Source organism: Pinus tabuliformis, chromosome 9 (genome assembly GCF_031772625.1).
Source record: "Pinus tabuliformis cultivar Carrire ecotype Pingquan chromosome 9, CPIR1, whole genome shotgun sequence".
Taxonomy (NCBI): Eukaryota; Viridiplantae; Streptophyta; class Pinopsida; order Pinales; family Pinaceae; genus Pinus; species Pinus tabuliformis.
In genome coordinates, this window is record NC_142307.1 from 888149122 (window position 1) to 888164192 (window position 15071).

Consider the following 15071-nt stretch of genomic DNA (forward strand, 5'->3'; position numbering starts at 1 on the left):
AATCAACCCTAATGCTAGGGCAGCCCAAAACTACTCCATTGTTGAGGATCTGGCTCAAAGTCCATGCGATATGTCTGCTTTAGAGGTACTCTAGTCGTGTCCAGCTCAACGAAGTGCTTTGCTTTCAGTGATAGGGGCAGTTGATCCAAACAATTCTTTAGTGCTCACTTTTGACATGCTTAATGTCAAAAAGAGACTCCCTCATCATATGGCTTTTCAAATAAAGTCTACTTACCGGAAAACTAACATTTTTCGAATAGTTATAGATGAGGGAGCTTCCACGTGCATAATGTCTATGTCATGTTGGAAGGCCATTAGATCACCTTCAGCTATTCCTTCACCCACACTCTTGACAGCGTTTGATGGACATTCTCATAGGCCACACGGGATTATCCCAACCTTTCCTATATGTGTTGGAGGAAAGGTCGTTAACATCGAAGTAGAAATCGTTGATGCCAACCTAGATTACAATCTCCTCTTAGGACAAAATTGGATTTATGAAATGGATGCCGTCATTTCGACTCTGTTTTGAGTCCTTTGTTTTCCTCATGAGGGGAAAATTGTTAAGGTTGATCAATTGGATTATTCTCTAGTTGACCCTCGTGCAAATTCAGATTCTACTATTCCGTTGGTGGATAACCCCCGTCAACCTATCGAGAATCTAGGAGTTGGGATGTATTCTTCATTGATGGGTACATTTGATCTTCCCACTCCTATAGCTAGAATCAATGTCATTTCATCTTCCAAAGAGTCTTCACAGGAAGAGTTCTTGCAGACTTGTTATTTTTCAGACCCTTGGACCTTGCCTTCACCTTCAACCACATTAGATGAAGGACAAGTAGGTGGAATGGAATTCCCTATGTCTGCAGTAGAGCTTAGATATGAATCTATCAATAACTCTACAGACGACCTTCCTACTCCTTCTTCAGAAAAGGAGTTAGATGGTGATGTGGCCCCTACTTGGACCCTTGATTCCACTTCTGCTTTGGATTGCTTAGATACAATTTTTCCATTTGATGAAGCAGTATTCGAAGCCATGACGGCTGTAGATCGACCATTGGAAGATTTACATCATCGTTCATATTTTCGTCCTCCTTTGCATGAAGTCGAATCTAGGTCCTCCAATTTGCCTACTAGCGATGTTTGTATGGTTCCTTTGGCTCCAACACAGTTATCTGCTGAAGGTAATATATTGATTGGTTCAATGACTATGCCTATAAACATCTCTAGGAGCCAGCTGGCGGAGCCCCCTAATGGGCTCTACCTCAAGAAGTACTTTGCCTAGGTTACGGCCGAGCAATGGCTTCTTTGTATATTTTGTATTTTTGTACATATCTTATTTGGAGTTTTTGTGATATCGACACTTTTTTGATCTGCTTTGGCAAGTGTTGATGGATGACTTGGTCTATTTGGGATTCGCCGATGGTGCTAGTTGGCACACTCAGAACCTCGCTTCCACAGCTTGGGTGATATATTATCCAATTGGTTAGTTGATGGTATCACGGGGAGCATGTATTGGTCCCACGCCAAATAATATGGCTGAGTATACTGCCATCATTAATTTACTATCCGAAGCTATTTCTTATGGAATTGATTCGTTGGTAGTCTATCTTGATTCACAACTGGTAGTCACAATTAAATAACATTTATCGGGTTCGAGATCCTTATTTATATCGCCAATATTTGAGAGTGAGGGTGTTGCAAAGATCATTTGTTTATATTACTTATTTTCACATTCCACAATCTGATAATTCATTAGTAGATTCTATCTCTAATCAAGCTTTAGATTGGCATATCATTCATTCATCATAGGATTGCATGGCACTCCTACCATGCGGCGCTGCATATCCTCTGGTAGATCTTCTACGGCCTCCATCGGTACCTGGTGGGTCAACCTCACCAAGTTTCTGATAGGAAACCAGCTCAAGAAAATATAGAAAAGATAGATCCACGCCTTAGAATTCAGCCTCTTCGAGGGGGCAACCTCCTTTACATTACATAAATGAACAATTCTTCGATGATTCAAATGACAAAACCTCCTTTCTATATATAGGAGTCTAAGGAGTCACAATATAGCCCAGCCGACCTAACAATAATAATATAAAGCCACAAAAATAACAATAGAGGAATTCTATGGGGCACAATAATAACAATATGGGGGCAATAGGGGCACAACAATATTAATAAGGGGTACAACTACAATAGTAATGGGGTAATCACTAGTATTATAGGGACACAACATGCCCCTCTCCTTCAAAAAAGTGTTGTCCTCAACGCTTGAGTAGTTTTGGATACTTCTGTATAAAATTCTCATCCTCCCATGTGGAATCTTCAGCGGATAAGTTCTTCCACTTGATAAGATACTCTGAAATTGATCGATTTCGTAGCTGTCGAGTTCTTGTTTCTGTGACTGCTTCCGATTCCAATATAATTTTTCCTTCCTCGTCAAGTTCTAGCAATATTGTTTGAACTGGGAGCTTGTCGCCTATAACCTTCTTTAAACATGAAACATGGAAAACTGGGTGCAATCGAGAAGCTGCAGGAAGCTCCAATTTGTATGCCATAGTACCAATCTTTTGCAACACCTTGTATAGACCATAATACTTTGGTGATAATTTATTATCCTTCTTAGCTTGCTTGAGGGACATTTGCTTATATGGTTGTAGCCGTAGGAATACCCAATCACCTACATCAAAACTTCTTTCGCTGCGATGTTGATCTGCTTGTTGTTTCATTCTATTCTGTGCCAACATGAGGTTATCCTTTAAGAGTTGGAGGACTTGTTGTTGATGTTCGATGTGATGTTCCACTGCCTGAACCTTAGAATTTTCTCTTAAATATGATGTGATGGATGGTGGTTGATACCCATAAAGTGCCATAAATTGGGTCATTTTTGTTGCTGTATGGAAGGAAGTGTTATACCACCATTCAGCCAGAGGCAACCATTTGACCCATTGTGTCTGTTTATCAGATACAAAGCAACGAAGATATCCTTCCAAACATTTGTTTACTATCTCAGTTTTCCCATCAGATTGAGGATGATAAGATGAGCTATGAGCTAACTGAGTACCAAGACAAGAAAATAATTCTGTCCAAAAATTTCCAGTGAAAATGGGATCTCTGTCACTTACAATAATCTTTGGGTTTCCATGTAGCTTTTGAATTGTTTCCATAAATGCAGTAGAAACTGTACTGGCTTTAAATGGATGTGATAATGCACAAAAGTGTGCATACTTGGTAAGTCTGTCAACTACCACCATGATGACACTCTTTCCCTCAGACTTGGGTAAACCTGTGATAAAATCCATTGAAACCTCCTCCCAATGTTGGCTTGGAATGGATAAAGGTTGTAATAGACCTGGTGTCTTAATTGTTTCAACTTTATTTTGTTGGCAAACCAAACATTCCACCACAAACTTTTGAATATCTGATTTAAGGCCATCCCAAAAAAATTCCTTCTTAACCCTGTGGTAAGTTTTTAAAAATCCTGAGTGCCCTCCTAAGGGAGAAGTGTGCAATTCCATAAGAATCTTTTGTTTTAGCTGGGAATTCTTACAGAGGTATAAGCGATCTTTGTACCATAACGAATCATTTTTCCAGCTAAATGTATCAGACGTACTGGAATCTTGTTGTAACTTTCGAATAAGTGCCCACACTTCTTCGTCATTCTTCCATTCCTCCCTTGCTTCATTTATCCAATCTGGTTGGATAATAGAAATGGCGCACAACAATGCTTCCACATCCTCATCCTTTCTTGAGAGTGCATCTGCCACCACATTTTGCTTCCCTTTTTTGTAGATGATTCAAAGTCATAACCCAACATCTTTGTGACCCACTTTTGTTGCTCTTCAGAGGATAATCTTTGTTCTAAAAAGTATTTAAGGCTATCATGATCCGTTTTTACCTTGAAGTGTCTTCCCATTAGGTAGGGTCGCCATTTCTTAAGTGCATGGAGTATTGCCAACATTTCCTTCTCATAAATAGCTTTGTGTAAAAAATTTCCCTTGATTGGACGACTTTCAAAAGCAATGGGTCTTTCATCTTGCATTAGAACAGCACCAATTCCATTTCCTGAAGCATCACATTCCACAATAAAGGTTTTTGTGAAGTCCGGTGTAGCTAAGACTGGTGCTTGGCACATTGCCTCTTTAAGATGTTCAAAGGCCTTTGTTGCTTCTGGAGTCCATGAAAATGCATCTTTCTTCAATAATGTTGTTAGAGGTGCTGCTATTCTCCCATAATTCTTAACAAACTTGCGATAATACCCTGTCAACCGAGAAATCCTCGCAGATGCTTTATGGATGTGGGGATTTTCCATTCCTTAATGGCTTTAATTTTGCTAGGGTCTACCTTAACTCCTTCATGAGATACAATATGACCCAGATATTCCACCTCCTGGACTCCAAAGAAACATTTGGATCTTTTTGCATATAATTGTTTCTCCTCCAATAGTTGTAGCACCCTGTCAACATGTTCAACATGATCCTTCCAAGACTTGCTGTAGATTAGTATATCATCAAAAAATACTAACACAAATTTTCTAAGGAATGGTTTGAAAATTGAATTCATCAAACCTTGAAATGTTGAAGGTGCATTGGTAAGGCCAAAAGGCATGACCAAAAATTCATAATGACCCTCATGAGTTCTAAATGTTGTTTTCGGAATGTCTTCAGTCTTCATTCTGATTTGATGATATCCTGAACGAAGATCCAACTTGGTGAAGTAAATTGATCCATGCAATTCATCCAGTAATTCATCAATGACAGGAATGGGAAACTTATCTTTAATAGTGAGCTTGTTGAGCTCCCTATAATCCGGACACATGCGCCATGATCCATCCTTCTTGTGCACCAATACTACTGGAGCAGAGAAAGAACTTTGACTCGGTTGAATTATACCAGCCTCTAGCATTTCTGCAACCATACGTTCAATTTCACTCTTTTGGACATAGGGATATCTGTATGGCCTGATGTTTGGAGGAACACTTCCTGGAATCAGATGAATAGCATGATCATGATCACGCATAGGTGGGAGACCTTTGGGAGTCTCAAATACCTTGGAATGATTGTCCAAGACTTTTTGGAGATCTGGAGAAATAGATGATTCCGATGTGGAAACATCTAGCGAACATAATTGTGCAATTACACCTCTTTGTTCCTTTTTTAGAAGCTTTGTCATACCATTAGAGCTGATTATCTTTCCTGGTTTCCCTGCAATACCCCTTAATTCAACTTCCTTTCCTTCCGTAGAAAATTTGATGAAAAGTTCTTGAAAATTAAAAGCTATTGTACCCAAGGATTGTAGCCATTGGACTCCTAGTACAACATCAACACCTCCCATTGGAATGGAAAGCATTGGGCTAGTCAATACATATTCTCCCATGGATAGCTTGATATTATGGCACTTTCCAGAGCAATTTATTGTTCCTCCATTTGCAATCATCACTTGACACTTTGGTGCTGGATATAGGAAGCAATTCAATTCTTTTTCTACCTTACAATGAATAAAATTGTGGGTGCTTCCTGAATCAATCAACACTATTACCTTTTTCTTCTTGATTTGTCCTTCTATCTTGATGGTTTGAGGAGTGGTAATTCCCGCCAATGCATTACAAGATATGGTCGGATTATTTTTTCTTCATCTAGGCTTTGTTCTTGGAGTATATCCTCTTCTTTTGACCTTTCTTGCTCCTTTTCTTCTTCCTCTTCACAATCTATGTAGAATAATTTCTTCTCAGCACACTTATGACCTTTAGTGTATTTGCTATCATAATTGTAACAAAGACCTTTTGCTCTTTTTCTTCCAATTGTTGTGGTGTCAACCTTATAGGTTGTGGAAGACTAGGGGCAACAAAACTTCCGTCTTTATAGTTGTGAGTGGTATGCTTCTTGGTTGCCATAATTTTGCTTTCCATTTTTCTTGCTAACCTGAATGCCTTCTCTAATGAATCAGGTTCCCAAAGGCGAACATCATGTTGGATATTATCCTTTAAAGACCCTATGAACACATCAATCCTATGCTCCTCTGGAATATCTTTTACCCTTATGTTCAATTTTTGGAACTCCTCAATGTGCTCCATTATTGAACCCTTTTGTTTGAGACTTATCAATTGGCTAAAAAAAGTGTTGCTTTTTGTATCCTCATAATGTGCTATCAATTCTTCCGTAAAAATTGCCCAAGTGATAAATTGTTTACGAGATCAAAGCCATTGATACCATACAAACTGATTTGGTTCCAAATATAAAGTTGCCATACGTACCTTTTGTGTGTTTTGCACATTATTGAGATCGAAAAATTGCTCCATCTGTAATATCCATGTTGCGGGATCCTTGCCATCAAACTTCCTCATATCGATTTTTGGAATATGGTGGGTCTTCGATCCAACATTAGAGTCTATGGAATCATGATTAACATTTCTTTTGTTCTCATCATGAGTTTCCTTTAGTACCCTTTCACCATTAGTGACCATTTCTTGTAGCAACTTATTCATATTTATCTTCAATTCTTCCATCTTATCATCCATGCCATCAATTTTAGCGTCCATGCCATTCATCTTAGCTTCCATGCCATCCATCTTAGCTTCTACGCCTTTCTTTAAACAATCCATCTTAGCTTCTACACCTTTCTTTAAACCATCCATCTTAGCTTCTACATCTTTCCTTAAACCATCCATCTTAGATTCTGTTGCTTTTTGTGCAAGTGACACTTGTTGCACTTGTTCTTGTAATTTTGATATATCATATAGCATTTCTTCTTCTTCTTCATGAGTCATGCTAGAGATTTCAGGTTCCTTACTAGGTGTTTGCATTTTCTTTCCTTGGGGCATCAGTTACCGATAATAATGCTCTACTATTCCCTTTGAATTCCTTCAAAATAAATTTTCAAACCAAGCTTAAGAAAAAATTTAAGAAAATCTACACACCTTTTTTCACTTTTTAGGAGCTCGATATTTCCTCTGATGTATCTCTGTACTTTCCAATCATCTAGTTCTGAATTTGTGACCTGCAGTAGCCCTCTGTGTCCTCTTTCTAATGCCACAAGTCTGACCCAAATTGGATTCTCCAAGGAAGAGTTATGTGAAATCTCCCACAGTGACTTGATTATAGACTAGTTTAGTAGAGCAAACTTGTACGACGTGCCACGAGTCACTGTTTTGACCTTTGGATGTGAAAAATGCATACAAGAAACTATAGTCTGTTCTCTTTCTATACCTTCTTATGAAATTTCAATCCAATCCCCAGAGAGAAAGTTATGATGATTTTCCCCAAGTCACCTATTTGGAATGTAATTTAGGAGTCTGCAAAAAGACCAACTTCCTCAGATCATACCTCCGCAAATATTGCGCGAAATGCTCTGAAATTCTGACCCAAGGTTCAACGCGATTTCTTCTCAAATGGGTTTTTTTGGGAACTTCTGAAACGTTGCAAAAAAAAAAGTTATAGCGAAAATGCCACGATGACCTGTTTGGAGCAGCGAAACCCTAGAATCCAAAGCTCTGATACCAAATGATAGGAAACCAGCTCAAGAAAAGATAGAAAAGATAGATCCACGCCTTAGAATTCAGCCTCTTCGAGGGGGCAACCTCCTTTACATTACATAAATGAACAATTCTTCGATGATTCAAATGAAAAAACCTCCTTTCTATATATAAGAGTCTAAGGAGTCACAATATAACCCAGCCGACCTAACAATAATAATATAAAGCCACAAAAATAACAATAGAGGAATTCTATGGGGCACAATAATAACAATATGGGGGCAATAGGGGCACAACAATATTAATAAGGGGTACAACTACAATAGTAATGGGGTAATCACTAGTATTATAGGGACCCAACAGTTTCACTGGACTACGTATAAGACTCTCTCAGTCTCTGCAGCTGCCTCTTTGGCACCTCTTTCGCGATGCCTGTGCCGCGGAGATCCGTCTAGTCATACCGGACCCACATCTGGAACATGATCGTTATATCAGTCATTTAATCCCATCAAAAATATCTTTAAGTTAATTTTCATATTTGAAAAACATAAAAAAATCATAAAAATTGATAAAACTTTAAAAAATAGTTACCTATCTCTCCCCATGTTGCGTCTGGTGGCAAAGCCAGATCTGAATCTCCCCTAAAATCCATGCCAACATAGGGATAGTCATCCACAGTGATGATTTTCTACTCCCACCAGGAGAAGAAATCGTCATCAAAAGCATTCCTCGGTACATCTCCGCCTCCAAGGAGTTTCATCAGGTCAGCCCACCTACCCATCCAAGGATCTCGGGGGCTATTGATAGGAACTGATACTCTGGGACGTAACCCTGGAACCTTATCGAAGAAGGAGCACAAAATGGTCCCATATCTGAAGTTCTTGGTCTGTCCTTTCTAAATGGAGGATAGCTGACTCTTCATATTGGTCAGAAGAGGTGTACACCAGTTAAACACAGTAGTGAGACAATCCACGACCAAGCTCATGAATAGTCCTGACGCTTGGTGCAATGAGGCTGATCTGTTTACCTTGGCTATGGTGAACAGTATGATCGTTAGGGACAAACTCTCTACATGTTTGATTGGAATTTGGCTTCATATCTTCTCCGGATGCCCCGGGAAGTATATATGCATGCAATCTTCCATTGAAAGACTACCTTGTGATCGCCTTGTCGAATGTACAACTTCTCCTCTCGAGGAGAGACCAGTGATAAAGTAAATATCTTCTATATCTATCCTTAAAGGCATTTGATCAATCATGAATGCATCATCTTCAATACTCCAATAGTGGATTAACATTTCAAGCAAGCGGGTGTTTCCCTTCATATTTGGCATTTTGAAATTTTTTAATAAACTGCATCCCCTCAATGCATCTAAGGCCTGTTAATCATTCATAACCTCATCATCAACAGTAGCATGCTCCCTTTCCCTCCAGGTGATTGTCATCCTGAAAGAAAATCAAGTTTAACCATTAGTTTTTTATGTTTTAATTCCAAACCGCGTATACGTGGGTCCATTTTATACATAGTCGTGTGTAGGGCCTGCATATACACAGGTTTCTCATAACCAACCCACGTATACGCCATGTTGAGATTTTTAACATAATTTCCAACGGTAAAACCTCCATTAAAAATTCTAAAAACAATCACAAATTGATGCAAGCTAGATTTGGGGGTTACCTGGTGATTTTAAGCGAATTTGAATGGTCGAATTCTTTGGGGGGAAAGTTTGCTTCTTTTTCTCCACAGCTTTTGCTCTCAACACAAATGGTAACAATGGTGAGTCAAAAAGTCATTTTATAAGCATTGAAAATGTCAATTTTTTTCAAAACTTGATTTTTCCGTCTCATGAATCTTTTAACGTATGAGCTTGGCTTGTTGGGAATGGGTTGTTTTTTTATGACTTTTTGGACTCTTCTTTGAAGATTTCACGTCGGTTCCATGACTGCTGACCTGTCATGGCAGGTATCATTTACTCACTGGAATATAGGTTAGGGAAGCCATTTTTTCGTTTCATTTTGCATACTAGCCTTCATTTGTCGATACACTTGCCATAGGGTCGATCCCATCATGTTATGGTTCGTAAACCATCTTCACTCGCTGAATTTTTAAATCATGACACAATGGTAGAGCCATCCTTTTCATGGGAATCGTAGTTAGCACCTCACTAACATTGGTTGCCCACACTGCTTCATTGAGTAGGCTCGGGAGTCCTCTCTAGTTCCGCCATGACTTGTGCGTTGAAGACTCATTCCTCTTTTCTTCTTCGCTTCGTTCTGGCCTTATACCCTAGAGGCTCTTGTGTGTTGAGTTGTGCTACTACATTGCATTTTGACCATTTGCACCTTTTCGCCTTGAGCCGGCTTCACTTGGACTTGTGTTTAAGCCAAATTTTGACCATGTCTTCTGCAAAAATCAAACTTGCAATCCCTTAGCTTTTGCAACTTGACACACCTTTAGACCCATGGAAGGAACATCCCTTTGAGTGTCCTTGACCAACTTCACCTCCCTGCATTGAGCATAGGAATGTTCCCATCCTAGGAACTAGATCATCTGTTTCAATGACACTTGTTCTTTCCATTGTACTATAGCATTATTTTATTCTTTTTCAAGCTTAAAGAAAAAGACAAAAAAGTTACATATTCCAAAAAAAGAGTGGGAACGGGACAACATTTCCATATATTATTGGCAGCTAGAGTCAGTTGTGTCGCCCTTGAACAAAGCACTCAAAAGAAAGTCTCTCCTCCATTTGGGAGGGATTTAGGTTGACTTAGGTACGCCTTAACCTTGTTATTGAGTCAGTTCTCCTCCAATTGGTTGTCTCTTCCAATCATATGGAGAGTTCGTTTGTGCCTCCTGCATGACGAACTTATACAGAGTCATCATATGCTGCCACATGGTCATCATTGAGTCGTGCTTTTGTTCAAGTGGAGTAAGCCTGAGTCGGCCATCCCTGGTTGTCAGTGTCTTGTCTATCATCACATCAGTTATATTGGTCCTTTACTTGTGCCGATTTGAGAAGGTCTCCATTGACTTCTTGCTGGTGGGTCTTTTCCTTATCGACGACAACATATTGCTCTGAGGACATGCCTAGAGCCGCACCCTGGCCCTATTTTCATTATTGATAGGTCACCTTGTGCTCAACATCGATCAGTATCATGGGTATTTGACTGAGTTGTTTCCATTGTGTTCGACATCAGCTTTCATTATCACACATTGGGATTCGTGCAGTACCTTGGTTTCCATTTGACCCTATTGGTGGTGTTAGACTCCGTCTTATGTCAGTGTGAGATTGATTCTTCTTCAAAACCCTGTTTTGAAGAAGAAATCATTAAATGTGTTGTTTTAGAATATGTAATTTATTCTCCAGCTCTTCAAATGGCAGCAGCTTCCTCAGATCCTATCTCTGCAAAAGCATAAACAAAAAAAAAAAAAACATCATCAGCAATCTAGAAGCCGGCATATACTTTTTCTCTCGCTTTTACTAAGCTCAGGGTGTTCCTTAAGATGATCTTCTGCTCTCTACAAAGTCCAGTTAATAAGTTTCAAACTATGCTTTTGAAACCTAAGAATAAAGGTGAAAAGCCAGCTAGAAGGCAGCTGTGATGAAACCGAAGGGCTGAACTTGCACAAGATGCTACGGGTGCTTTTGGAAGGATGTATGGGATAGGTGTTTCCCAACATAATTCTACTTTGGAAAGAAGGCATATTCTTGGAGGAATGTGGTCTGTGTCATTATGTAAAAATGGATTTGTTATTAGTCAAGGCACTTTACCATTTTCAAGGTGCCAGGTGACTTTGTATGAGAGGACAAATAATCTCCAATATCAGCCTGCTAAATGTTGCTATGGTTTTATACAACCGAGCATGCCTAGCATGATTTGTCAATCAAACAATCTTACAGTGCTTGCTCACACAACTATAGTTTTAGCTTCGAATACTGAATCAAGTCCTATGGTTCTTCGGGATAAACATTTGTCAAGTGCAATCTTTTATGAGGCAAAAAATGATTTTAGAGATGCTCAAGGGAAGAATATGAGGTTCTATATTTAAAGCTTTTACGATTATGTGCTCCTTTAGTTCATAAGTCTGCTAAAAGTTTATTAGAGGAAGTTAAGAACTACTCTCGATTGTGCATATCAGATCGTTTGCAGATTCTTAACAAGGTGTCCTTCCTTATGGGATATAGCAGTGTAGATGATTTGATTGGCCATGAACGGGCTTTAAGAGAGTGTGCACGCCCGCTTCAAGAAGGGCCAAGTTCTTCACATTGCTTGGCAATTAGTTCTAGACATCATGCAGATGAAGTGAGTGGGTATCCATCTTCATTGGATTACTCTGATGTTTCAGAAGCTTGTCTGAAATTCTCGTCTATTCATTTGGGAAGCAGCCCACAATTGGATCTATATAGTGCAGCTGAGCAGAAATCAGAATATCAACTCATTAAGGACGTGGACAAATCTACTCAGCCAGTAGATGGCACTACTTTCGATTCACCAAATATCACAGAAACTGAATGTATAGTTAGGGACCAATCTACTCTTTTCACTGCTTGCCCTGTATCAAATGCTGAGCCAAATCTGTGGACACTTAGATAAGCAAGACTTGCATTTATCAAAACAGAACAGGTCAGAAACTGTATAGAAGGAAGTTTGGAAGCACTGCAAGGGTATCTACGACTGTACGAGTTCATATATTTCTTCAGGCAGAATCGACCCAAGCTTTTAGAAATGGCGTCCATCCCACGCATTAAACTCGGTACCCAAGGATTCGAGGTTTCCAAACTTGGCTTAGGATGTATGGGGCTTTCATTTGCCTATGGCACCCCTGTTGCCGAGGAAGATGGAATTTCTTTGATTCATCATGCTTTCAACAGAGGCATCACTTTTTTTTTGACACTGCAGATATGTATGGGCCTTTCACAAATGAAGTCCTAGTTGGCAATGCTTTGAAAGGTTTGCCCCGTGAGAAAGTTCAGCTGGCCACTAAGTTTGGCAATGTTGTAATAGAAGGTGTTTTTCGTGTTAAAGGCTCAGCAGAGTATGTACGCAAAGCTTGTGAAGACGGCCTGAAGCGCCTTGATGTGGATTATATTGATCTTTACTACCAACACCGTGTGGATACTACAGTTCCAATAGAAGAAACTGTGGGAGAACTCAAGAAGCTTGTGCAAGAAGGAAAAGTCAAATATATTGGGCTCTCTGAAGCTAGTGTGGACACCATTAGACGAGCTAATGCTGTACATCCCATTACAGCTGTTCAATTAGAATGGTCTTTGTGGTCCCGTGATGTGGAGGAAGATATTGTCGTAGGTAGTTGTTTTTTCTGGGTCAGATCAGTATAAGGTTAGCCATGGTGCTCATGAAGGTTTTCCCTAGTCAGGATGGCAGTGAGAAATTGAACAGAACAATTGCTCTGGATGGATGGAAGAGAGGGACAAAAGACTGAAAGCGGAAGAGCCGCTGGGATTAACCAACAGGGCTCATTACACGAGATAGTTCGTCTCAAACAAACTTGAGATGCGGAGAAACCAATGTAGAAAATGGGAAGGATTCTGGTTCTGTCATTTTTCAATGTGATAAAGAGAATAATGCCGAAACAGATCATGATGTATCCACTTCTGGTGGGAAATGATCTTCTGAACAAAAATCATGTGATCAATATTGATTGTCCAGGTACTTCTGTTCCGTTTGCCGTATCTTCTTGTCCACCTTCTGCAAACATGTGTATGTCAAAAGGGGCCGGGGACATCTGGAAAAGAGCAGTCTTTGCCGTTTCTCATTTCAACAAACGACGCAAATGCCTGGACGCGTAGATTCATGTGTTAGTTCCATCGGTACTGTATCATGCTCAACAGATATGCCCATCATTATTGGATAAGAAAGATTGTAGGGGGGTCTGGATTCTGTGATGTGGCAGTCAATTGCAAATACTCCGGCATTCAATCCGTCTTCAAATATATGCGGTGGATTTACTCCAGATTATCAAAATCTTTTCCTAATTTCGGTAAAATGGCCAACGCATTTCCAGAAATTTGGGAATGTGCAAAGTGGCAGAGAAAAAGATGCAATTGCTTATGCTTATTTTTAGTAATGGGATTGACACCTGTAATGCCACCTCCTCATCAGATTCAATAGATTCGAGTAGAAGGAGCGCTATTCCATCTTCAGAAGCGTCGATTTTTTTTTTTAGTTTTATTTTGATAAAACAAATCCCTTGTCTTGGGGTCAATTTTTTTTTCCCTGGCATATTTTATTTAATGTATTTAAAAATCATTTGAAAGAGTTAGAAAAAGAAGAGAGTTCTGAGTGCTGGAGAATAGAGAGCTTACCATGTACAGTTTTTGGCAGAGATTCTAATAAAAAATACAGCTCTGACTTCTGAGATTCCTGTGGTATGATAATTTAGCATAAGTTTTTCTTGTGTTTCATATGTGATTTGTTATGTTTCATTTCACTTCATGATCATTTCTAATTGAACAAATGAAGTGTTAAGGTAGAATTCATCATTTGTATGCTCTGCCTTTAAGTTTGTTCAATATTCAATGTTTTCTTTTGTTTGACAAGGATTCATCTTCTATGCCCTTGTCAGCTCCTCACCAGTCTTGCCATTCCATTTAATCTCAATTTGATGTTAAATTTCTTGCCTACCTTGCCTCAGGGGATAATCTGTGTTCTTGATTACATTTCTTTGCTCAAGCTGTTTCTTTACCCCATGCAGCCCAGAAAAACCCCATCATTTATTAAAAATCCTTTTTTTATCAGTTTACTAGCCTAAAATCAGTGTTACCCTATTGGTTATCTCGCCCATTGAAGATTTTGACCGAGATAGACCGAAGAGAGCCCTCTCCTGCCCCGTAGGGCTAGCTACGAGGCTAAGTGGTTTGATGTTGCCTTGTGGTTTACCTTTCTCAGCCTGAGGTGAAATTTCAAGCGCTAACAGGTGGATACCTTGCCTCTGTGTCAGCTTTCATTATTGGTTGGTTCAGAGGGTTTCTATCGTGCGCTAGCTACATCTTGTGTACGCCAGAAACGTGATTCGGACGGGTTACTACATCTTTTGTCGTCTGATTCCTTCCACATTATTGGCCTACGGGTTACAGTCGCACTAGATTGATGAAGGATGCCTTAATGCCTTCCTTCTAGCAGATCTTTCCCTATCGATTACGACTCATTGCTCTGGGGCAAAGGTCTAGAGTCCATTTGGCAGTACCTTGGGGTTTGTAGTCATTAGTGGCAGATTATTCGCTATCGATAGTGGGAAACCATCATTGTCTCCTGATTGATAGATTCTTACAGGTGTTTGACTTCAGCTCCTCTATTTGCACCTGTTAGATTGTACTGGGTACCTTGACTCTCATTATCATTATCGGTGAGTAGTCTCGCGTTTGTTAACAGTATACATCAATGACCGGTAATCAAATGATTTCTCACATGGTCAACTTCAGATCATTTATTCCCATTGTGTAGAAATGTACCACGGCGGTCGGTGAAGACCTCGGGTTGCATCAACATTCTTTGGTTCACTTGTCAGTTGCTCCTATTCCTGCTAGTTGATACCATTCCACATTATATGTTGTAGTCCTTCACAACGACAT

General features: G+C 39.6%; 1 pseudogene; it reads left to right on the forward strand.

Annotated features, from left to right (window-relative positions):
- The first annotated feature begins 12128 nt into the window (after positions 1-12128).
- Positions 12129-13289, forward strand: LOC149151618 (putative aldo-keto reductase 1 pseudogene; annotated as a pseudogene).
- Positions 13290-15071: the final 1782 nt, after the last annotated feature.